The sequence below is a fragment of the Cupressus sempervirens genome, chromosome 5 (genome assembly GCF_028749045.1).
Source record: "Cupressus sempervirens isolate cs-2001-9-10 chromosome 5, ASM2874904v1, whole genome shotgun sequence".
In the NCBI taxonomy this organism is placed as follows: Eukaryota; Viridiplantae; Streptophyta; class Pinopsida; order Cupressales; family Cupressaceae; genus Cupressus; species Cupressus sempervirens.
In genome coordinates this window covers 801621814-801649289 of record NC_143122.1, presented here as the reverse complement: position 1 = coordinate 801649289, position 27476 = coordinate 801621814, and the positions used below count along the sequence as shown (strand labels likewise).

General features: G+C 33.9%; 1 pseudogene; it reads left to right on the top strand.

The window, feature by feature from the left end:
- LOC149558350 (putative beta-1,3-galactosyltransferase 8) overlaps positions 1-27209 on the top strand; it is a 46566-nt pseudogene extending 19357 nt beyond the window's left edge.
- The last annotated feature ends 267 nt before the right edge of the window (positions 27210-27476 follow it).

The window sequence follows — 27476 nt, the reverse complement described above, 5'->3', positions numbered from 1 at the left end:
AAATTGTTTTAAAACAATGGAAGGATAATGCTATCGAGGGAACAAATGGGTTGACTTGTAGTTGAATTGATAAATCTTATATACTTGAAGTATACTTGCAAACAGAAATCGAAACCTCCACACTTAATTCAACTATTTGATTTTAGCAAACCAAAACATGTGCTTGCATTGTGTTTTCTCTATGCTTCTTGTTTTGGGTTTTTGGGTTGACTAGCTGTTGACCAATTATAGGATGTCTACCAGAGGCTCTAGGGTTATGAGATATGATGGCATGTTGATGTTATTTGGTCTCGATCTTTCTAAACCCAACCATGGTTATGTGATGGTATGCTCTATGAGATGTTTATATTTACTGATTGTTATTGCTCATCAGTCTTCTTGAGTGAAGCTGAGTTATATGTATCTGAGACACTTGACTTAACTATTTTTGAGTCATCGATCAGTTATCCTTGGATTACTTTCTAATCGCCATGATGGGACTGAAGTGTTGATTTATTTCTTGATGATGTTATGTTGTGACATGTTTTGACTCAACCATTTTGGATTCTTCGATCAGTATTGCTTTGAGATACTTTTTGGTTGCTTGTTGAGAACCAATAGATATTGTGATTCATATTGGAGATTATATTTATGAGGTTTATTTTGTGGATCTTTTATATGTTCTTAGATGGGAGAACCATCTTATTATCAAGTTGCCTATTAAAGAACTGAGTTTGATCTTTATGAGTATTGTGGAATGGGACACAACTATGGATTTATGTGCTTAGGAGAGGTTGTCTAGGTACATGACTTTAGGAGTGGCTTGCATAGGGGTCTGAGACCCAAAGTGTTCAGTACCAGGGTAACCTAATGCAAGTTATGTAATAAGTGATAATCTAGTAATTAAAATTTATGAGGGGAAACACACTAAAAAGATAAGTTAGAGATATTTGATCCACCGATGCCTTGAGTGCTTGTATAGACTAAGGATGGGAATGGGATGAGTGCCTCATCTTCTTGAGAGGGATTTTTGGTTTCCACATGTGCCATGTTGAGGGTCTGAGGTTTAGAGTAACCAGTTTAGGGTAACTCAAGCAGTCATGTGATGACACTCCTTAGTATGTAGCCTGAGTCTCCTCTGTAGATTTTGTGTACCTCTGGGATTAGATGTCAGTTTGTGATTGGAACCTTTGAGTTAGTATACTTTTAAAATTCATGGACTTAGAAAGTGTTTGTGCTATGTGATTTGATATCCTATTTTTGGGATTTGAGATTATCTCCTCGGCACAGTGGGAGTGGACCATTTAGGTTCCACACAATCGGGTGGTAGTGCTTTCCACTCTTATCATTTGAGATCTGTTTGAGACATCATGGCTGATGCATCCTTCATTGGAATCTATCTTCATTCTGATCATGGATTATGATGGTGGACATGTATCCTTACATTGATGTTTAACATGTGATAGATGATGTTGTTTACTTATCTTATGCTTTATTTTGCATGTTAGATTACTTTCTGCATATGATGTAGTATGTTTTTAGGAGTGACATCCCTACTATGATCATGCCGATGATCTCTTTGATGATTTGGAATGTTACACATGAAGGGATGGGTAGGGCCGACGATGGTCTAATGATGCTATTTACAATTGGGAGGAATCATGCACTTAGTTGATTATGTTTGATGATATATGGTTATCTTTTATGATGGATGTTTATATCTTCTATGTTGATGTATCATGTATGACATGTGGTTTCATTTACTACTTGTAATTGTATCATGGATTAGAATAGGATGATATACTTTATTTCACATATGTATATTCTTTTAAGCCTTTCATACCCTACGACATGTACAACAGATGATTGAGCAATCAGAAATGTAATTTAAGAACATTGGGCTTTTCATTATTCTTTCATATGGATGTGGTAGTTGCTAGTCTTAGTTTTAACTAAATTAAATGTGACTCAACATCTTGGGATCCTTAAGGAATGTAACCTGTTATGTATGCTACGTTTACTTTCACTTGTATTGTTGCTATTGCTTCCATTACTATGTATAAGTTGTAAATGGTTTTAACTTTCACATTTTAAAAAAAATGCTATCAAACTTAGTGAAACTTTAGGTTAATTGTTTGGATCCCTTGGGGGGGTGTTGAAAATCTATTCTAACTAGAAGAAAAATTATACATTGTGAAAGAGGACTCTCCCCTCTAGAACGTCATTTAAAAAAAAAAAATTGTGGTATGATTTATTATTTTTCTCTTTCTCAAAATCGACATTTTTCTGAGTGTTAAAATATGTGGTTGTAGAATTTTTTTAATTATAATATACTATATCTAATTAAAACTCTTTAAACTCTATATGAAAATATTCCTAATTTTTGAGATCTATAAAATGGTGTTTATATGTTACTAAAAATATATCATAAAAAATAGTAAGAGCTATTGAAATGTGAGTCTTCTAAAATAATATTATTTCTCTAGTAATTGTATATAAACTAGTATAAAACATGTATTTAAAAGATATTTCCAATTAGAAAACTATAAGACCATATATAACTTAGCTAGACTGAATGTACCTAGATCATATGTTTGAACAAAATTGATTTTTGGATAAAAATACTCAAATTTAGTTGTTCTAATAAGTCAGCTTGAAAGGTGACATAGCTTTGTACTTTTACCTTATGTTGACATATTTAACCTTTATGTTATATTTGTATTTTCTTGAAAAATTGTATTCATGGTTATTACCAATGCATTTAATTTTCATTTTTGTCATATTTTTACTTGAATTAGTAAAACTTAATATTGTTGTCTTACCTTTCCCTGGTCCATGTTTTATTGAATGCATTTATTTCACCAAACTTGTTTTTCACAACCCATAACCCACGGTGGTGACCTATGCAATGAGGCAAATATTGATATTTACCTAGTTAGCAGAAGAAATAATTTTAAAGAAAGTATTGCATCTTTTAGGGGAACTGATAATTTATAATCAAAGTTTGATGAAAAGAGGAATTCATGCATGCACTATTAAAGTTCTATTAACTCATGCAAAAAATCAAATATAGGATGCAAACCCTGAAGGTTTGAGTTGTTATGCAAACCCCAAGATTTTTCAATCAAATGGCGTTGCATTAAGCATCTATTAGAACTCTCTAAATCCAATGCATGTCTCAAAGAAAGTAGGAGAGATCTGGATAATTCTAATGGAAAAAAAAAACAATGAGATAATACGCCCAAAACTGATGAGTTTGAATAGAAATTTTAGACTCCTTTTTCCAATAGAATATGACACCCTTTCATTGAGTAAGGGAAATAAATGATATTTCCTCAAGCAATCAAATATAGAGATGCAAAAAATTCAATGAACCACCTGGTGAATTTACCTTAGACTTAGCTTGTTCCAGCAGTATGTCCAATTTCATTGTTGTATAGAACATAAATAAATGAAGGTCACTTTAACTCAAATCTTTTGCTAGTTTTAATTAAGGAGTTTCTGTTTCAATTGCTCTATGAATTTTATTTCTATTTATCATTAGCATTCCATAGATCTATGTCAAATCAAAATTGCAAAATTCATCAAGAAACTCGGTCTGAATATTTCACTTGTTGCCTCGAAAGATTATGGAATATATGATGACATATCTATAGTGTAACTCAGAATCCATAACAACAAATAATAAGTTTTTTGCAAAACAAAAATGATTTCATGAAGGTTTAATGATATAAAGTCATGCCCATTAGAGAGCTTATAAATGTTTCTGAAAGAGAATTTTATTTAGTGTTAAACTATGAGATCCAATTGTGTGTGAAGAAGTGATTCTTTTAATTATTTTGTTTTGTTAAGTTGTCCCTTTAATTTTAAATTATAAAATAGTTGGATATTATGGTTGAGTTTATAACAATTTTATAATCTCATTCTAAAATATAGGAAAGAGATGAAGAAGTGACCGTTGTACCTATTGTCTTCTCTATTAGATCAATAACTTGGTTATAAAAGCATAACTAATAGATTGGACATCCAAAATGAGTGGTTATCTTTCTTATGGAGAAAAATCATTTAAATTATCAACTTGAGAATATATACTTGAAACAAGTCTACAAAGTATATACACCATGAAAATATCTAAGCTATTCTATCATTGCAAAACATAAACTATAAAAATTCTAGAAATAAATCTAAGTACATAGTAATGGCTACAGGAAACTGCAAGAAACTACACAATAATGGTTGTAGGAACTATATATTTCAAACTACAAGTTTTTATCTATCTCTACATATCTCCACATATATCTATCTATATCAAATGATTGATTACAATTTTAAATATATAAGCTTATTGAATCTAACAACCATCTAAAAAGTTTCTCATCATCCCTTAAATAAAGGAAGAGACTTATTACAAAACTAATGACTAAGTGTGCTGATTTTCTATTCCACCTTTTTAGTGGTCCACTCAAGCACATGGTTCTCCTTTATTATTTTGAATTAGATCAAATCATTTTGTCAATTTATTCTCCTCCTTTTCACATTTTCATATCATTTTGAAAATATTAGTTTCATGAAGAAACGTGGAAGTTAAGATCATTTTATTGAAAGTGGTTTTTTGCTGCCTAAAAATGTGCCAACTTTTACTCTATCAACTTTTGATCCATGGTGCTCACTAAATAATTTGAAGTAACTCAAACTCTCAAAAAAATTTGTGCACCTTTTTTTAAGCTATCTAAATACATAATCCATTCTTAATTTCATTAATAATTGATAGAGATATGCCTATTTTACTGAAACTAACTTTTTGACTTTTTCTACATTTCTTGTAATTGCTGGTTATTGACAAGTGTCAACTTGCTTCTCCTTCTTCCTAGCTGCATGAATGACTCAAATACCTCACAAAAATTATGTTAATCACCTCAAGATAATTATACTTCACTAATAACCAATTATCATAATAAATCATCATAATTTAGCATTAACTAGCTACATATACAAATGCTAATCAATAAATCATTTATCATAGTTAATGCTTCATAAATAAAGTTAATGTATGGAAATGCCTTGGGAATATATGTAAATTATGGGGTAAAGTATTATAATAGATGAATATAAATATGTAATTTTATAGGCTCATCATTCCCCTCAGCTGAAACCTTGCTTGTCCTCAAGCAAGGGATGGGCATTGGATAATCATGAAAGCTATTATCATTCCATACATTTTTTCCCTCTTATCTGCACATTTTTCACCAAGAATATAGGAGGTATCCTAAAAATATTCATGAAATGTCATCCTTGAATGGTCTATGACAATAACACAAGGCACACATATGCTTCCCCTAGCTAAATGGTTGTTTATTCTCAAATGATAATATATGTGTGAGGGTAGCAAAAAATCACTTATGAAGCATATAATTACAATAATGATAAGTGAGAAACAAAATGCAAGGCATAGATAATCAATTACTAAAAATGATAACTATTATGAATAAATGGAAATAATAAATATAATACCATTTGTTTTGTTGTGAGAAACTTCAAACTTTGCAAATAGCTAAAAGTATAGGTCCCTTGATTATTGAAATTCAAGTTTCTCCAAGAGTATTGTATATTTAATATGACTACTATCTTCATACTTTTTGAAAGTTGTCTTTTGGATCACATAGTAATTGTTGCAGGATTGTATATTGAATCAAAGAACAATGGCTATAAGATTGATTGTTACAACATTAAACATACAGATAATACCAACTAGACACCATCATTGAATATAACATTCTTGACATTAGAAAGACTCATCCACTCAACGAACCCTTTGGAAATATATGCAAAGACTCTCGTCTAGAATTAGAAACTTGACTCACTTAGGCCTTTAGAAAATGATTTGAAATATGAGCAACCAACTAGCTATAAACTCCTCCAAATAGTCATTGAGACAAGAAGAACTAGGAAACAAACTAAACTAGACAACTACTAACTCTAAGATGTTGTGTTAGAAAACTTAGTGGATAAAAAAAATACCCTAACATATCATATCCTACACTAACCAAATTACATGACCCACTCAAACAAAACTATTCACTAGTTCTTTGAAGTATCTTCCTCTTCTCAAAATCTTCCAATGCTTCACATGCTTATGAGAAATTGGAAATAGTTGCAGCATTAGTTGAAACTTAATATGCAACAAAACTTTTTGAAGGACATTAGAAAGGTTACTTGCTACTTCATGCTGACATTATATATTGTCATATTTAAGTGCATAAGTAGGATGCAATATTTTCCCTCTAGTTTTAGCTACATATTTATCATTATCTTCACTTGTAAATTCTTGCATAGCTTGTGAAGATTTTCTTGCCTCCATATGAATGAGATGTCTAATAGGACACCCTTGTGAAAGAATAAATTTTGAACCTTCCTAGTTGGCTTGGTGCAGATGAACTTCTTCTTCATCCTCTTCTTGACTTTTAAAAACCAATTTGTGTGGCTGATTTGATGAAAGTACAAGAATTTATGCACCATCTTCATAAGGCTCATATTTTTTCTCTACAAAACATGTTGGTTTAACATCTAATGTCAATAAAAACTCCTCTAAATCATCCCAAAACTGATCTTCTTCAATATCTTCTTTACTTTTTTGTATGAGAGGACTGATTTTCACTTTATTGCAACTCTCTTCTTGAAGTAGGAGTTCTAATTTGACATCACATTCATCTTCAGTAGCAACCTCGTGTATGGTGATTTCTTCACTTTGAAAAATAAGGTTGTCTTTATTTACCTCTTCATAAATCAACACTGTATCATCAATATATAAACAAAATTCCTCTATGATGCTAGAGAACATATCTTCATTGATTTCCAAACTTGTTGAAAATGATAGTGGCTCTTCATTCTTATTCTCCATGGATCTAAAATCCATATTCTATTGCTAAAAACTTCTCTAATTCTAATTTCTTTAAATACCAACTAATAATCTAGCTACTAAAAACTTAAAGATTCTCATAGCTTGACATGTCCCCGGCAATGGCACCAAAATGTTGGCTTCTTTATTAGATCAATAACTTGGTTATAAAAACACAACTCATGGATTAGACATCCAAAATGAGTAGTTATCTTTCTTATGAAGAAGAATCATTTAAATTATTAATCCGAGGACATGTACTTAAAAGAAGTCTGAAAAGTATATGCACCATGAAACTCTATAAGCTCATCTATCATTGCAAAACATAAACTATAACAGTTCTACAAATAAATCTAAGTACATTGTAATGGCTATAGGAAACTGTAAGAAACGACACAGCAATGGTTGCAGGAACTGTATATTACAAACTACAAGTTTCTATCTATCTCTACATATGTCCATGTATATTTATCTATATCAAATGATTGATTATAATTTTAATATATAAACTTATTGACTCTCTAGCAACCATCTAACAAGTGTCTCATCATTCCTTTAAACAAGCAAGAGACTTATTACAAAACTAATGGCTAAGTGTGTTGATTTTCTGTTCCACCTTTTCAGTAGTCTACTCAAGCGCATGGTTCTCCTTTATTATTTCAAATTAGATCAAACTATTTTTTCAAGTTATGCTCTTGTTTTTAAAATTTTCAAATCATTTTGAAAATATTAATTTCATTAAGAACTGTGGAAGTTATGATCATTTTATTGAAAGTGGTTTTTTGTTGCCTAAAAATGTGCCACCTTTTACTCAGTCAACTTCTAATCCATGGTGCTCATTAAATATTTTGAACTAACTTAAATGCTAAAGAAATTTTTGCGCCTTGTTTTTAGCTTTCTAAATATGTAAGCCATTCTTAATTTCATTAAGAATTGAGAGAGATATACCTATTTTATTGAAACTAACTTTTTGACTTTTTCTATATTTCTAGCAATTGTTGATTATTCACGTGTCAACTTGCTTCTCCTTCTTCCCAGCTGCATGAATGGCTCAAATACCTCAAAAAAAATATGTTAATCACCTCAAGATAATTATACTTTAATAATAACCACTTATCATAATAAATCATCATAATTTAGCATTAACTAGCTACATATACAAATCCTAATCAATAAATCATTTATCATAGTCAATGCTTCATAAATTAGGTTAATGTATGGAAATGGCTTGGGAATATCTTGAAACCATGGGGTAAAGTGTTATATTAGATGAATATAAATATGAAATTTTATAGGCTTATCAGTACCTATAAGGTCATCTACCTCAACAATTAAGACATCAATAATATCTTCCGTGAATAAGAAAGGGATGCAAGAATTTACAATCTTGCTCTACTCAAATAGAAATGTTTTGAAAGATAAAAATGGCATGAAGTTATTTCATTTTATCTATCATCATTTATATTATTTATTTGGAAATACAAATCAAAAGGATTAGAGAATTCAAGACAATAATTACAAAGATCAGCTTTGTAAAGATGTAATAGTTGCAATTGGAAATCCTAGTTTTAATCAAGAATTTATTTTGGATATTGCAAGAAAATACATTCATTCCAAAAGAGACAATTTAATGTCTAAATTGAAAAAATATTTAAGATATCCATGCCTAGCTTGCATAACAGACCAAGTTACATGGGATGAACTTTTCAAAAATGCTAAATTTAAGAAGAAGGTACATGATAATCCAAACTATTATCCATCTGCAAGAGGAAGATCTAAAAGATGCCTTCAAGATACAGAAAAAGAAACCCAAGCTAGAGTGTCCAGTATTAGGTCCCATAAATTAGGATTTGGTGGGTATAATATCATTCATCATGGCTTGGTATGTAACTATGCTCATCTTTAGTATTTTCTGTTTTTGTAAAAAAATCTTGATAAAATTATGAGTTGATTATATCTTATAAATTAGTATAACTTATAAATTTGGTTGGAATTTTTTATGTAGGTTCATTATTTTCAAATGGAGGCTTTAGAGGAGGACTTAAAGTATGCCTTACTACATGGTTCTCAAGGACTTTGACAACACTTGCTAGAACAAGGGGAGAAATTAGTCACTAGTCATGAATTTGAGATAAGTTCTTTATAATATTCTATCATATGCAATAATTTAATCAAAGGTATTATGTTATTTTTATAAATTAAGTTGTTTTATGTATAGGAATCATAACAATCAAAGTCATCCAATAGTGATTATGAAGAGGAGCTAGATGAACATGTTAAATTATTTGTTGCTCATAATGATCCAACTATGATTCTAGAATCACAACAAGAAACTTTGCACCAATTTGAACAAGTAAAAAAAACAATAATAATGAGTTTTTTCAATGTGATGAACATTCCATGCTCCCAATTAAAATTGTTCCTCATAGAAAGAGGACATTAAGGAAGAAAATGGATAAAGGACAATGTTGAACTTGAAAACTAGGTATGTTGTAAGAATTGAGTAGAATATATTATTCTTTGAAACTTGTATGACTCCTTGAAGTTAAATAATTTTCTTTATGTTTGTTGTTACAATATTCATGTCTTGATATTTTCCTTAGAACTTTATTGAAGTCTACTTTAGAAGAAGTAAACTTCTATACATTTTAGATGTCTTTTGGTCATAAATGGATTGTTTCTCCTTTTAAATAGATATGTAAATTAATATATCTTCACTATTATTGTAGTTTTCTTCACAAAATTTATTTAGTTTTTTAATCTAAAAATTATTGCCTCATCTTTCTTTAAGATACTCGAGAAACACGAAGACTATGAAATCCTTCTTGTTTAGTTCAAAAATATTGCTGGGAAAATGCATCTAAAAGAAGTCATTCCAGACATGATATGTCGAAAACACTATACTCTAGCATGTTGAAAATGAAATATTTTCTTGCAGTTGTCTTCATAAAAATATGTACTTCAATAACACTTTTTTCGATTCACAAGAGATGATGGTTTTTGGCACATACTACTGGTAATGCAAGCTTATGTGAAAGATACTCTTGACATTGAGAATAAAGCATTTATCACAAAATTTTCAGTTTCAATGTTCTATGTCAAATTTTATCAAATTATTGACTATTATGTCTATCATTGTATTTCTCTAAGTTTATTGATGTATACTCTTTCATTCAAAAATCCTATTTTTTCAACTGTTTATTATGGAATAGAGATCATATTTATTTTCTAATGTTCATTAAATTATCCAAACTTGTGAGAAAAAAATATACGCTGATTGGGACATCAGTTATAAGACCTTTGCACCATAAAAAATTAGTTCATTCTAGTTTTTGGGAAGATGGTTATAGAAGAAGTCAAGTGCATTTCTGAGAAACTTTAATGTCCCGCCAACTATAATGTTGATGTTTGATACTTTTAGTATTTTAATATGGATGGTATTATACAAAGTATCAATGTTTCAGTTGGTTTATTCCATTTGTATAAATTAGAAGTATACAACAATAAAGGTCATGATATAATCTTCCTCAATGATTTATAGAAAATTCCCTTGTATTCTCTAATAGCAACTTTATAGGTGTTCATGTACGTAGACCAAAAATGTTATAAATAGAAAATCACTTGATGTGCTAGGAAGTTATGGAAGTTCTCTTTGCATGATCTCTATGTCACTTAGAAATCATGTCAACATTTTTTAAGAAATGATTATACTAGACATTACAAAGAGGGAGAACAATCCTATTTGGATACCTTAAAATCTTAACAATAGGCCTATACATCTTTTGTAATTCTATTGGTAGGGCTCACTTAATTGATTTCATTGCCTATGGTTTACGTGCTACATGAGGATATAGATGTGCTAAATTTTAAAAATAGTGTAAACAAATGAAGAGTAAGATATAAATTGATCTATATATGAAACTTACAAGTAGTTTCAATTTGTGTTGGTTTAGAGTCAATTGTTTAATGTTAGAAGTTAATCTCCAACCTAATTGTTATGGAAATGTAGGCAGTTTTTAGATGATAATAATGTTTTTCGTTGTGTTATTTTAGTTTGGGATTTTTTTTTTTTGTGAGCAACAACTCTATCTAATTGAATATTATTGTAACATAATCAATATTAATGTTGTAATTGGAAAAATTGTTTCTACTCTAGTTTATATGTTTTCCTACTACTACAAAGAGGGTGGTTATTTTTAAATAAAATCTCTTCACTTGAGATAAAAACAAAGTTTTGTTTTGTCTAAAATGTGTCTTTGATAGAGTGGCTTAATATACTATCTTAAAAAATTATCTTGACAAAACAAAATCCTTCTCTTCCATATTGTCTTCTCAAGACAATTTATTAAGATAATATATTAAAGAAACTATGTTAAAGACATATTCAAGATAGTACATAACTTTCTATTTGTCTCAGAAGAAGATAATTTCTTAAAAGGTCGTCTTAAAATTTGTCTTTAAGGCCCCATCTTTGTAGTGGTGAATTGTATGTTTTTAACTTATTTGGTTGCTTCAAATTCTTGATCCCTATTATTAGTTGAGTTAGCTTAGAAAATTATTTGTCCATTTGAAAGAATTCAAAAATATGTGTTTTCCCTAGGTACTTTGGTTAGTGTGAAAAATGCTGACTCCTGAAGAGACCAAGCCACTAATAGAACAACTGGTAGATATAGTGCAGAAGGTCAACAATTATGACCTTGATACAAATACAAAACTCTTAGAATGGTCAAAAAAGAAGTATCAAGGTAAGGTGAATGATAAAATATCTAGTGAGATAGCACTAACTCAAGTTGCATTGGCAACTAAGGTTGAAGAGGTGAAGAAGGTACTTGAGAATATATTCTCATTGTACACAAAAGTATGTGATCCTACACTCTTCACTTAAGAGACCAGAAGTCACATTCTAACTCTAGAATGTAGAATTACTACATCAGGTGCAAGCCTACCTACAAATCCAACTTAGAGTGAGAAGCATTTTAGGACATTGCTTCAAACACAAAGTCAATTAGTTGTATTCATAGTAGATGAGGCTAGCATAAGAACCAAATTGACATGTATACAGGAATCCCTCACCCCACACATGGAGATACTTCACAAAGAGCTAGGCTATGTTGAGACTCTACTAAAGAAAGACCCCAATCTTTCTACTTTAGATGGCCTAGTGCACCTTGTTGCCAAGCTTGCAATCCAAATCAAATCATTCAATGTTTCCTATGATAACTAGGATGCAACCCTCAAGGTCATAATGGATTTCCATAAATCCTTTTTGGACAAACACACTATACATGTATAGCCCATTTAACATAAGTGTCAAAAAGGGGGAGAATAAAGAAAGGGGGAGATAGAAATAGAGGGAGATAGAGAATATGGGGGAGATACATTTTGAGGAGAAAAGAGAAAAATATAGAGATATCAACTAAGTGAGAGAATGAAAGCGTATCAGTGCATTTGAAGTCAAAGAGTATTAGCAGAGACATATTTACTTAGAGAGGAGCACAGATTTTGGATATAGAACAGACATATTAACTCAGGGGGAGTTATCAAATTTTGAGGTATATAATTTATTGCAAAATTTTGAACTTTTGAAGTTTTATATATAAGCCGAGTCATGGATATGTTATGCTCTAGAAGATTAAGGTTGATAATGTATATTCAAGTGTTTTTGACACTCATGTCAAAGGGGGAGATTGTTGATCTTAGATTGGTTTTGACAAGTGAGTGTCAACACACTTAAGTCATTTACTTAGTTCATGCCGAACTAGTAATACATGTCGAGCACAAGATGTAAATATTAGACCATGCCGAGTTACAATGAGTGTCAAGCCACTCATGTGTCGAGTCACTCAAGTACTGAGTAGATAGACCATGCCGAGTGATTCAGGTGTTGAGTCAATAGTGGATGTTGAGTAGTGTAAGTGTGGAGTTAGAGCAGAAATATAGTGCATGTCAAGCATCAGTGACTTCATATGCCAAGTGACATAGTTTGGACATTTTTGTTTGTAATGGCACAAAAAATGTAAACCATTTTTTAGATGACTTAAGATTAGATTACAATCTTTTGGAGATAAGGACAAATCTCTATCTAGATTCCCTATGCAGTTACATGCAACTAATCAGAAAATGGGAAGGTTTAATTGACAATATGGATGAATCTCAACCATAGATTCATACCAAACCCTAAGTTTCCTAGTCTTCTTAAGGAGGACAAAACCCTAAAATGTATATGAATGTTGAAGGAGTGTGAAAGGGGTCAAAGGAGAGTATGGAGAATTTTGCATGTGCAAATAGAGCATTCATGGAGACTTATAAGTTATGAAGAAAGAGTAAATTGCAGAATCAGTTAGAGAAGAACAACGGATAAAGAGAAGGATACAACATTGAGACATCTGATCAAGAAGGTTCAAGAAGACAAATGTTTAGAGGTGATATTTTATTAGGCAAGGAAGTGCCAATCACAGGATCTATTTTGAGACATTCTAACAGGTGATTTCAGTCAAAACTCTTAATAGAGTAGTCCTAGTAGGCTATATGAAATCCTTTAACAGGGTGCTTTCTTAATTGTAAGTTGAATTCATCTAACAAGGTGAGACCTAATAGTCTTTGTAAGCCTTTAATAGGGAAGACCTTTCACAGGGTAGATCATGATTCATGGTCAAAATATTGTAATCTTAATTGGGTACACTTTACAACTATGGTAGTGAAGATTTGTGGGTTTCATCCCCACCCCAGTTTTACCTTCTCACTTGGAAGGTTTTTGTGTAATCATATATGGTGTTGTGTGTGTGATTTCTTACATGTTTACATGATTTAGATGTATTTTCTTTACATGTTATTTTAGTTTATCTATTGAATGCATGAGATGGATATTTGGTGAAAGATTTATGGGTTCAAGTTTTAGCTATTGATTCACCCCCCCTGCCCCCCCTCTTAGAAGTTTACCTTTCCTATTTTAATTCCAAAAAGCTTCCACACTCTCTTGCACTTTTCTTATTTTCCTTCTCTTGGACAAGGTGTCTAAAATTATAGTGACTCTAAAAGACTTTAAATGAGAAAGGAACCTGATCTAGTAGTGATTGCCAAGGAACACGCTAGTCAAGGAACTTTTCTTATTTTGCTTCTCTTTATTCACTGTAGTTTGATAGTCAAGGAACATGCTACCATGCAATTTATATGCATCCAATAGTCTTAAGTCTTTAGTCTTTATATACAAGTGAAATACACTCAAAAGATGTGCATGTAAGTTGTGTTGTACACATAGTGAATAGTGTGATGTAAAGGCTTTCAATGTTGGAAATAGCTGCCAGTTGACCAAATCGACTTGATAAGACAATTTTATGGTATATATTAAATTAATTAAAAATTATAGACAATTATATTTAATTTTTATTTAATAAGTAAATATCAAACAATTGTCTCATCAAATAGAATTGGTCAGTTGCATTAGCATGATTGTCTATGTAGACATCATTCTTTTTTCTTAATGTTATAATTTATTTTATATAAGTATATAAGGAAAGATTTTTATAAGAAAATTCATATAATTAGTTTTGAATTTTTATGAATACTAAATTAGCATTTTTACATTTTATTAAATCTATGTAATGTATTTAATAAAATTATCAAGGTCAAAGTCTATTATTGAGTTAAATGTATGTGTGTGTGTGTGTGTGTGTGTGTGTGTGTGTGTGTGTGTGTGTGTGTGTGTGTGTGAGAGAGAGAGAGAGAGAGAGAGAGAGAGAGAGAGAGAGAGAGAGAGAGAGAGAGAGTTTAATTCAAATTCAATATGTACATATTTGATCTAATGAGTCTTCTAAGTATTGAGAATTTCATAAATATAACTTCTATAAATATTTATGATGAATTTAATATTCTTTCATAACAATTTAATAAAAATAAATGTTAAATTATTAAAAATATTAGAGATGAGAGATCAAGAGGGCTCTGCAACTAAGAACCCTACTAATACAATGTATGGAACATGAATCCCCTCGCCAAGTAGATGGTTTGTCAAGTGATGTAGACATACTAGCTAATGCATCAACTTCTAGGAGTCATAACTTTTGACTCTGACCTAGGTTTTCTCTCAAATTATTTACAATGGTTTCATAAGGGGGATTTTTATGGCCCAAAAATTTAGCTGTACTCCATTATGTCTAGAATAATTTATTTTTCAGGTCTTAGAAAATCCATTTAGACCCCAAAAACTTAGTTGTCGTAATTTTTTTTTTTTTTTTTAGAGTTTGTTTTTTGTAATAACTTCGAATGGATATTTCTAAATTTGAAGATTAGTTGGAAGGTCAAGCTTTCATAGCTTAAAGAAAGTCCAATTTTATTTTCATCTTTTTAGAAGTTAATTTTGAAGGTTGCCTAAAATGGAAAATTTGAAGATTTGTTAAAATTTTCCAAAAAAGGTAATATTCTATTTGTTTGAATTTAGAGAGTTTTTAGTTATTTAAGAAGCCACAAAACAATGTAGAAGGAGGTTGGTTAATGTAAGATATGTGAGTTTCAAAATATGTTGATTGCATCTATAATTTTCCACATGTTTTCCTTCTATAGAATGCATTACTGTGAATAGGAACTTGGATACTACATCATTTGGTATTAGAGTGGGAAGATGGTTGAGAGAGGAAGAGGAAGAGGAGGTGTCAATCCAATGCAAATATTGATGTTGGATATGCAGAGGTAGATTGAACGGTTGAATGAGTGAATGGATAATCAAGGAATACTAGTAGTACAAGGAGAGAATGAATCAGATGAAGAGGGAAACTGAAGGGGTGCTAATCAAAATGACAAGAATGACGAAGAATAGTTGGAAGAGTTGAGCTATAAAGATAAAGTTCTTTGGGATTTAAAAGGTAAAAATGAAGGGATCAAGATCGAAGTTTGAGACTATGTTGGTAGTCTTAAGCTAGAAGAATAGGTAGACTAGCTAAATGAGATGGGGAAATGTTTTTGAATGGAAGCCTATGGTAGAGGAAAAGAAGATGAAGTTTACATGCACAAAATTAAAAGGGCACGCAATGATATGGTGGGATCACCTCCAAAAGGAACAAACTAGAAAACAAAAGGAAAATTTCAAGACATGGAGCAAGATGGAGAAAAAGCTACAAGAAAAGTTCTTAACCTTGGGTTACTCACAAACCCTCTTTCATAAGTTCTAATGTTTGAAGAAAAAATTATTCCCTATAAAAGAGTACACAAATGAGTTCTATAAGCTATCCATGAGAATAGAGCATCAAGAAGATGATCAACATATGGTTTCTAGATACATAAATGGGCTAAAAATTTCTATTCAAGATGAGTTGACCATGCATCATATTAGCAGTATGAAAGAAGCCTGCCAACTGGCCCTAAAGGATGAAGGAAAATAGAATCAACAATAAAATCAAAGGAATAGAGGAGGAAGAAGGGGGTCCTCAACATCCTTTCAAGGAGGTTCTAATTACAACTGAAGAGAATCCTTCAAAGGGTTTGAAAGAAATACAGATTTTAGACAAGCTATTACAAAATAGGAAAGAGGAAGGGGATTTCAATGAGGACAATGTTATGGTGGAAAAAGAAGCTAGGAAAACCAAAGAAGGCCCTTTACCTATTTCATATGTGGAAAAGCACATGGAGCCTTTGAATGCTCAAATTATAACACACTAGAAATTAATCAAGGAAGACAGCCTAGAGTAAACCTAGTTCAAACATAAGAGGGGAGAGAAGTTTCACTAGATGTAAGAGATTCCCTCATGATGAGAAGATCAATGATCATGAGCTAAAAAAAGAAGTTTCTATAAAGAACTCTGATGATTCATGGCTCTGGACCAACATCTCTAGAATTAGATGCACTTTTGGTGGAAAGGTATGTCAAGTTATTGTTGATGGGGGTAGTTGTGATAATTTGGTATCTAGAGAAATCATAGAGAAATTAAATTTACAATCTAAAAAGAATCCTTGTCCTTACCATATTGCATGGTTTAAGAAAGGAAATGAAGTGACTGTTGATAAAAGATGTTTAGTCAGATTTACCATAGAAAATTTTTATAAGGATGAAATATGGTGTGATGTTATCCCTATGGATGTTTGCCAAATATTGTTGGGAAGACTGTGGTAGTATGATAGGAAGGTTATACATGATAGGGAGAAAAATACTTACACATTTTGGAAGGATGGCTCTAAAGTGGTTATCTTGCCACTTAAGGATGAAAAGAATGAAACCATGTTGTCTGCACAATGAGTTGTCAAAGAAATAAAAGGAACAGGATGTTGTTATTCACTAGTACTAAAAAGAGAAGAAGAAAAAGAAAACTTGATGCTACCTGAGGCAATGAAGGTGTTGGAGGAGTTTTCTTATGTTATTCCTGATGAACTACCTAATGGTATCCCACCAATAAGAGATACTCAACATCACATTGATCTTATTCCTGGACCAACTCTACCTAATCAAGAAGCCTATCAGTTAAATCCAACATAACATGCAAAGATTAATAAATAAGTGACAGAACTTATGCAAAAGGGTCTGGTCAGAGAAAGCATGATCCCATGTGTAGTACCCACATTGTTGACTCCAAAGAAGGATGAAACATGGAGGATGTGCACTGATAGAAGAGAAATTAATAAGACTACCATTAAGTACACATTTTCTATTCCTCAGATAGAGGACATGATGGATGAATTAGTGGGGGCTAAGTACTTCTACAAGATTGATCTATGAAGTGGCTACCACCAAATCCGCATTCGAGAGGGGGGTGAATGGAAGACAATATTTAAGACAAGAGATGGCTTGTATGAATGGATGGTTATGCCTTTTGGGATTTCTAATGCACCAAGCACATTTATGTGGTTAATGAATACTGTGTTGCGACCTTACATTGGTAAGTTTTTTGTAGTTTATTTTGATGATATCCTTATCTATAGTAGAAGAAAGAAAGACCACTTACAACACCTAAGGATCATATTGAGTGTATTAAGGAAGGAGAAGCTCTTTGCAAACTTGAAGAAGTGTAGGTTCATGCAAACTAGTTTGACCTTTCTAGGCTTTGTTATTTCTCAAGTTGGTGTTTAGATGGATCTAGAAAAGGTAAAAGCAATCTTAGAATAGCCCAATCCTTCTAGTATAATAGGAGTAAGAATTTTTCATGGGTTGGAAACTTTCTACCAAAACTTTATCCAAAATTTTAGCAATACTACAACACCCATAATAGATTGTAACAAAGAAAGGGAATTCACATGGACAATAGATGCTAAGGAGAGGTTTAAGTACTTGAAGAAAAAGTTAACTAAAGCTCCTATATTGGGGTAAGTGCAGCAAGTTGTGGTGCAAAAAGGGGGGTATAAGTGGACACCTTTTTTCTGAAATCAGCAATTTATGAACTTCAACAAAAATTTGAAGATAGTTACACTCAAAATTTTAAGATATGACAAAAATAAAAGTAGTAGTCCTTTGAATTTAGTTTCTAAACTACTAATTTTTTTTCAAAATGGTTTAGTTTTAGGTTCTAAAAAAAGGGGGCCACAGAAAGTGGTACTATTTATTCCCAAAAAGCATAACACAGTACAAAGCGAGGTCCCCCTAAAATATTAACTTTTTTTGAAATTCTTTAATTGCTTTGGTCAAAAGTTACTTAACACTATGTAGTTTATCCTAGATTTTTTTGGTAATTTTATAATGAGTATTTTTTTTTAATGAATTTTTTAACTAGACACATCACAAAAATGTGAAATATTTGTGTGCTCCCCCTAGAAATGATTGAAAACTACTACAAAATAAATTTTTTTTTTTTTCAAACTATGTAGAATGGAGTCTAGTTTCTAAAAAACTAAGTTGTTGTAAAATTTGATGAATGAGCTAAAATCTATAGCCCAATTAGTACATGTTGGTTTTTGACAAAGAATGGACATACATTCAAAAGAAATTATAGATGAAAGGCTTGAAATAGTTTAAATAAAAAATAAATTATATGGTTATATAGCTAACATAGAGACCTACAATGTCATGTAACCTGATCTTATCAATGCTCAACCATGAGGAATCTTGAAGGAGACCACACAAGTAAAATCAATCATTTTTTGTATGTTTGCAACAAAACACATCTCAGACCAGTTTATAGACTCCAAACTTTTGGCTTGGATCCCCAAGGAAAAACCAAGCCTTAGGCTTGGTAGAATTAAAAGGTTTGAATAGAGTGTGCACACTATTTAAAGCTTTTTAAATTTGGGTCTTAATAGTGCGTGCATGCTTTAGTGCACATGCACTATTGAGACCTAAATAATGCATAGAGAGGGAAGAAGAGAAGCAAAGTAAGAGCAAGAGAGAGAGGGGGGGATGGGTGTGTGTGTGTGTGTGAGAGAGAGAGAGAGAGAGTAGGGGATGGGAGAGAGAGTAGGGGTGGCAGAGAGAGTATGGGATGGGAGAGAGAGGAAGTGTGAGAGAGTAGGGGTGGCAAAAAGAGAGTGAGGGATGGGAGATAGAGATTGAGAGTAGGGGATGGGAGAGAGAGGAAGTGTGTGTGTGTGTGTGTGTGTGTGTGTGTGTGTGTGTGTGTGAGAGAGAGAGAGAGAGAGAGAGAGTAGGGGTGGCAAAGAGAGTACAGGATGGGAGAGAGAGATTGAGTGTAGGGGATGGCAGAGAGAGAGTAGGTAGTGGGAGAGGGAGTGAGAGAAGTAGAGAGGGAGAGGAGGATGGGAGTATTTGTGAAAGATAGTAGGGCATGGGAGAGAGTGTGAGAGTGTGAGAGAGAGTAGGGGTGGTAGAGAGAGAAAGTATGGGATGAGAGAGGGGAGAGAGAGTAGGGGATGAGGGAGAGAGAGTGAGAGAGAGAGAGAGAGAGTAGGCAGTGGGAGAGGGTTTGGGAGAGGGAGAGAGAGGGGGGATGGGAGTGTGTGTGAGAGATCTAGAGAGTAGGGGATGGGAGAGGAGAGAGAGGGGGGATGGGAGTGTGTGGGTGTGTGAAAGAGAGAGAGAGTAGGGGATGGGAGAGAGAGAGAGAGAGAAAGTAAGGGATGGGATAGAGAGTAGGTGGTGGGAGAGGGAGAGAGAGGGTCGAAATGGGAATGTGTGTAAGAGAAAGAGAGTAGGGGATGGGAGAGAGAGGAAGTGTGAGAGCGAGTAGGGGTGGCAGAGAGAGTACAAGATGGGAGAGAGAGAGAGAGAGTAGGTAGTGGGAGACAGAGTGGGAGAGGGAGAGAGAGAGAGAGAGAGAGAGAGGAGGATAGGAGTGTGTGTGTGTGTGTGAAAGAGAGAGAGTAGGGGATGGGAGAGGGGGGAGAGAGAGAGTATCCTAAGAGAGAGTAGGGGATGGGAGAGAGAGAGTAGGTGGTGGGAGAGGGAGTGGGAGAGGGAGAGAGAGAGGGCAGATGGAAATGTGTGTAAGAGAGAGAGAGAGAAGGGGATGGGAGAGAGTGTGAAAATGTGAGAGTAGGGGGTGGAAGAGAGAGAGAGAGTAGAGAGGGAGAGAGAGAGTGTGAGAGAGAGTGAGAGTGAGAGAGAGTGTAGGTGGTGGGAGAGAGATTGGGAGAGGGAGATCGAGTGAGAGATAGAGTAGGGGATGGGAGAGGAGAGAGAGGGGGGATGGGTGTTTGTGTGTGTGAAAGAGAGAGTAGGGGATGGGAGAGAGAGAGTAGGCAGTGGGAGAGGGAGAGAGAGGGGGGATGCGACTGTGTGTAAGAGAGAGATTAGGGAATGGGAGAGAGTGTGAGAGTGTGAGAGAGAGAGAGTAGGGGTGGAAGAGAGAGTAGGGGATAGGAGACATAGAGTGAGAGTAGGGGATGGGAGAGAGAGAGTGAGAGAGCGATAGTAGGCAGTGGGAGAGGGAGTGGGAGAGGGAGTGGGAGAGGGAGAGAGAGAGGGAGGATGGGAGTGTGTGTGAGAGATCTAGAGAGTAGGGGATGGGAGATGAGAGAGAGAGAGGGGGGATGGTAGTGTGTGCGTGTGTGAAAGAGAGAGAGTAGGGCATGGGAGAGGGGAGAGAGAGAGAGTAGGGGATGGGGGAGAGAGAGTAGGTGGTGGGAGAGGGAGTGGGAGAGGGAGAGAGAGGGGGGAATGGGATTGTGTGTAAGAGAGAGAGAGTAGGGGATGGGAGAGAGTGTGAGAGTGAGAGAGAGAGTAGGGGGTGTCAGAGAGAGTACAAGATGTGAGAGAGAGGGAGAGTGAGAGCAGGGGATGGGAGAGAGAGTGTGACAGAGAGTAGGGGATGGGAGAGAGAGAGTGAGAGTAGGGGATGGGAGAGAGAGAGAGTGAAGAGCGAAAGAGAGTGAGAGAAAGAGATAGTAGGCGATGGGAGATGGAGTGGGAGAGGGAGAGAGAGGGGGGATGGGAGTGTGTGTCTATAAAAGAGAGAGAGTAGGAGATGGGAGAGGGGAGGGAGAGAGTAGCCCGAGAGAGAGAGAGAGAGTAGGTGGTGGGAGAGGGAGTGAGGGAGGGAGAGAGAGAGGGGGAGATGAGAGTGTGTGTAAGAGAGAGAGTAGGGGATGGGAGAGAGTGTGAGAGTGTGTGAGAGAGTAGGGGGTAGTAGAGAGAGAGAGAATGGGATGGGAGAGAGAGAGTGAGAGTAGGGGATGAGAGAGATAGATAGTAGAGAGGGAGAGAGAGAGAGTGAGAGAGAGATAGTAGGCAGTGGGGGAGGGAGTGGGAAAGGGAGAGAGGGGGGGGATTAGGAGTGTGTGTGAGAGATCTAGAGAGTAGGGGATGGGAGAGGGGAGAGAGGGGGGATGGGAGTGTGTGTCTATGAAAGAGAAAGAGTAGGGGATTGGAGAGGGGGGAGAGAGAGTATGTTGAGAGAGAGAGAGAGTAGTGGATGGGAGAGAGAGAGTAGGTGGTGGGAGAGGGAGTGGGAGAGGGAGAGAGAGAGGGGGGATGGGAGTATGTGTAAGAGAGAGTAGGGGATGGGAGAGAGTGTGAGAGTGTGAGAGAGAGTAGGGGGTGGTAGAGATAGAGAGAATGGGATGGGAGAGAGAGAGAGTTGAGAGGGAGAGAGACAGTGAGAGAGAGATAGTAGGCAGTGGGAGAGGGAGTGGAAGAGGGAGAGAGAGAGGGGGGATGTGAGTGTGTGTGAGAGATCTAGAGAGTAGGGGATGGGAGAGGAGAGAGAGAGAGAGGGGGGATGGGAGTGTGTGTATCTGTGAAAGAGAGAGAGTAGGGGATGGGAGAGGGGAGAGAGAGTAGCGAGAGAGAGAGAGAGAGAGTAGTGGATGGGAGAGAGAGAGTAGGTGGTGGGAGAGGGAGAGGGAGAGAGAGGGGGGAGTGTGTGTAAGAGAGAGAGTAGGGGATGGGAGAGAGTGAGAGAGAGTAGGGGGATGTTGGGATAGGGAGAGATGTATTTTCATATAGTCTGTACACACTATGTGAAATCACCAAAAAATGGTCACATAGCAAGTTTGGGTCCCTTTTGATCCATATTCTTCTTTTTGTCTGTTGTGCATTCTATTGTTCCAATAGAAAACATGGGTTTCAAGCTATTGGAAGTTAGCAAACACTATTTGAAGACTTTTTGAAGCTAGAAAACACCAAATTCAATCATTGGATACACTATTTGAAGGCTTTTTGAATATTCTTTCTATAGAAAAGCTTAGTGCAGTCCTTTTTAAATATTATTTGTTGATATATAGAGACAAATTTGATTATAATTTGACATGTTGTTTAATATATAGTGAATTCATTGAAATTTGTATGTTTAAATGAATTGTTATTTGGGAATGGTTAGAGATTTGGCAATTTGTTTGATATATATTGTGTATTCATTGAAATAATTATAATTTCTATATGTATTTGAATGATTTGTAATAAATACAAATTGTAAGTAATTTAGATCTTTGAATAATTTGACATGTAGAAATCATCATCATACCAAGGAAGAAACCAAAAACTCAAACAAATGAAGAAAGGGAGAGAGATTTGGCAATTAAAAGAGATAAAATGAAACTACTAAGTGAACAAAGAAAATTGCAAAGCAATAATAAAGAATTGACTTTCGAAGAGGAACAATAACCATTGATACAAAGAAACAAAGAGGAAGAATTGGAAAGGCAAAGAGAATGAATGAGACTATTATGCTCAAGAAGATAATTGAATTGTGAAGATACACCATCTTCCAATGTTGGATTCATATCATCCTCTCATATTGAAGAGACACTAATTTGTAGATCTGATGATGTACACACTCCATCATGTCATGTTGAAGGCACAACATCAACATATCAAGTAGGTGATATTTCATCTTTTGCATCTTATTGCCAAGGCACATCATCTTCGGTTCAAAGTATGCAAAATACTCAACCTTATGTTGATGTTCAAAATGTTGAGGGAATGGAAGAGATTATAACACCTTCTAGAATTCATTTTAGAAGACTAGAATATTTTGATTGATATTGATACTAACATTTTGAAATCAATGCCTGACAAGATTAGCAAGTGTACTTGTCAAAGAAAAGTTAATCATATGTGTAGATTATTTTTTGAAGAATTAAATACTATTGATCAATGCCAATTATTTGTAGAAATGATGAGGAATTTGGAATTTAGGCCTATCATGAAGATTCTTGGGCTAAGAATGATGGGCGATTCAAATGAAAAAAGAATTGTAAAGAATCTAATGAGTGCTTATGAAAAAGTGGGTTCTAAATCATGCACCAAAGATAGTAATATCACAAGATGAGTACTTACACCAAAAATAGTAAGTACCCAAATGAAGAAAGCTCAACTCATGAGAAAGAAAAGAAAAACATTGAAAATTGGTAGAGGTACTCTAAGGAGAGCCATGCTAAGGCATGAGAGATTGGAAGATCCAACAAAAAATGAGCTATGGACATTTAGCAGTAGACTACCATGAAAGGATAAATAAATAAGTGAAGCTTTGAAATCATTGATCAAATTTTTTTGATAAAATAACACATGTTTCCCCTAATCAAAGAGATTTTGAAAGAAGGAGGATTGGTAGCCAAAATCGCAATCCACATGTGAAATATTTTTTGGACTCAACTCAAACACAATTTTTTGCAAAATTTATTAGTATGTATCCTCAAATTCAAATAAATTAAAGATTTTATGAGATGGGTAAACCTTTTTAAGCGAAGATAAATCACACACACACAAATTTTTGTTGTAGGATACATATTGAATTTTCTAACCATTTTGATATTTTTAGGCATATATGTGTGTTTTTGAATTCTAAGTTTATTTTGCAGGATTGTGACATGAATGAGCCACCAAGATTTTCAATGAAATTCATATCCAACATTTTATGTGAAATAGGGGACTACCAAAATTTTGACAAGGCATCACGCTTGGATGGTACATGCTTATTTTGTGGTTCTTTGCAACTTTTACCAACTTGTGAATATATGGATAGTACACATGCAATTGGAAATGAAATAGTAGATTATAGAAAATTTAAGATAGTGACATGCTCTAAAAGATGGGAAACAGGGTAAAACATGTGATTTTGTCATTGAAAAGATTCTAATGTATGAGTTCATGAAGATTTTTTGTGAAAAGATTATTTATGAGTATGCAAAGCATACACATAGAGCTTGATGGCTAGATTTGCAATTCAAGTTGTACAAGGATATGTTTCCACTGGATACCATTGTTTCGATTGTAGACTTCACAGAGAACTACACACTACAACCACAAAATGAGGTGCAAGTAAAGTATTATACTTCTCAATAGCTTTCCATATTTGTTCACATAACATTTGTGCATTCACCTACAAGTATAGAGGATGATAGGAAGATTTTGAGGGAATACCATTTTTACATCAGTGATGATCGATCACATTCTATGGAGTTTGTATATGGTTTTTTTCAACTATTTTATGGAGATTTGGCTAACAGGGGCATAGCATATTATCAACACATTATTTGGTTAGACAATTGCACATCTCAATTCAAGAATGCATGGATGTTCTATTGGTTGAGCAAGATGCACAGGTTGTGTAGAATTCAATATATGTAGAATTTCATAGAGGCTAGTCGTGGAAAGGGAGAGCATGATGGTGCAAGCGCATGCATCAAAAGAGCCTTAGCTCATGAAGAACTAAAGTAAAAAGATGGAGCAATATTGATAGACGCAAAATCCATTTTCTAGTGGTGTAATGCTATAATGGGTCCAGGTAAGGAAGGTGAGTCTATGGGTCGTAGATTTTTTTGGTTGATAGATAGTACTAACATTGAACCATATGAGGATTGTTGTACACTAACAAAATCCAGTGAGTTGCACTCTTTTAGAAGCTCTGATGTAGGTTCATGGAGTATCCACACACGAAAAATGGCATGCTATTGTCCATCATGTTCAGAGAAAAATTAGGATGACTATGAGTCAACTGAATGGGTGGACAAATGGGATATACAGGTTTTGGACCCAATTGACACCTATCGTCCCCCATAAGCACTAGAAATGGTAGAGATGGATTTGTCTATTGACTTTTATTGCTTGTCTAATCTAGTGCAACTTGATAATATATATATTTATATATCTTTCTAATTTCAATATGTAACTTTATAACTTTTACCTAAGTATTTTCTAAATTAATGATCGCATCTTGTACATTTGTCACTGCAGGCCATGTTTTTGTTGTTATTGCACTTGAAGACAATGAAGAAGGGAAAAATTATTATTTGTGTTGTTGTGTCCAAGCTAAACAAAAATTGGATCACTCGGTTATAGATGGTGAAGGTTTAGAGTACCATATTGGTGTGGTGGTTGTAATTGGCACATGGCTTAGATGATATTCTATGAAGAACCCTAACTTATGGTTATTTGAGGATTGGCAAACAGAGAGGAAGATTCTTCATTATTCGAACTTTTTTGTTGCATCAAATGTCCACTTGATAAAATATGGTGAAAAACCACATAATAAGATTCTTTGGAAAGTTTGCGAGTCAGACCATGAGCCAATACTTAAGACATTAAAATGTAGAGTAGATCTGGTTGGTTCATTAGATTGAATAGGGAGAGAGGGAGAGAGAGAAAGAGTTATCAATTGGATCCAAATACAATGTTGCAACCTCTCCCCCAAGACTATCCACATGACAAGGTGGGTATTGTTATTATGTGTAAGTGATGAGATAAGTTTAAATCATAGATTTTATGTTTTGATTTGTTTAGAATCTAGACACATTATTTGAATTTATATTAGATTCTTTAATAGGACCCATTTTCAGATTAGTCATTTGAATAAGTGAAAGTTTAGAATTTTTTGTTTAGATCAAAATGTAATGAAAGAATATGAAAATTGTTAGAATGTGAATGCTTTGTAATGTAAAGTCATGATTGTGTGCATGTAACTAGAAACTTGAAACTAGTGAAAGCAAGGATATAATGGAAGAAGTTTCCAAGACTCATCAAGCCATTCAATAAGCCACTTGATCATTGCTAGAATCTCAAAAAAATAATTCTTTGCATTTGGAAATTGTTACCAATAATGATATTATGACTAACATGCTTTTATCTTTTATTTGATTTCCCATCTATAATTATTTTAGATAAACTCCAAAAAAAAATTATTTTTGAATCATAAACTTATAAAACCTATCTTATAATGATAGATTGAATTTTGATGTGTTATCATCTAAGATATATATATATGTATGTATGTATGTATGTATGTATGTATGTATGAGAAGTTTAAATTAGCTGAATCTATTGGGATAAGTGGTATTGTAATGGATAGTTTTAAGATTCATTTGAAGAATATAAACGAGCATGAGTGATGCAGGTCATTAGACAAAACAATATCTTCACTAGAAATGAAATTAGGAGCAGCAAGAGTTGTGAGTGGAATGAAGATGAATGGAGTGGAGAAAGAAAATAAATCTTCTACCGAAAAAGCATTTGTTGTGGTGGGAATCAACACTGCTTTTAGTAGTAGAAAATGACATGATTCTGTCTGACACACTTGGATGCCACAAGGTCAAGAACTATACTCAATTAAAACACTTGTAACAATTGTAATTTTTTAAATTTGAATATTGCTATGTCTTTTTTGAAGCCCACAAATAAAATGGGAAATGGGAAATGAGAATGGCAAGGGAAAAGCTGAAGAAGTTGGAGGAAGAGAAGGGGATAGTGATAAGGTTTGTGATTGGGCACAATGCTACACCAGGTGGTATTTTGGATTGTGCAATTAAAGAAGAAGATGTAGAGCATAATGACTTCCTTAGACTCAAACATGTTGAAGGCTACCATAAGCTCTAAGTAAAGACCAAGATCTACTTCTCTACAACACTCACTAAATGGGATGTTGATTTCTATGTTAAAGTTGATGATGACGTGCATGCCAATCTTGGTACATTATCATCATTCATGGTTTCATCTAAATATTATATTTTATGTTATAATTTCTTTAGATAGTTCATGTGTTTGTTTTTTGGGTATAACTTATTTGTTGTTTTCATTTGAGATGGGTAATTCTACATAAAAAGTTAGTGTCATTTTATATGTTGTTTAAAGTTGACATCTATCTTAAAAATCTAACATTTTTTACACTTTTTTAATATTTTAATCTAAAGATAATTGAGAATTCATTGAGTCTTCAAGAACTAGGTAAAAGGTATTTGAAAAGGTGATAAGTTGGCCTTGTCCTTTGGAAAGTTTGGAAGTTTTCCAAGGAAAACTAAA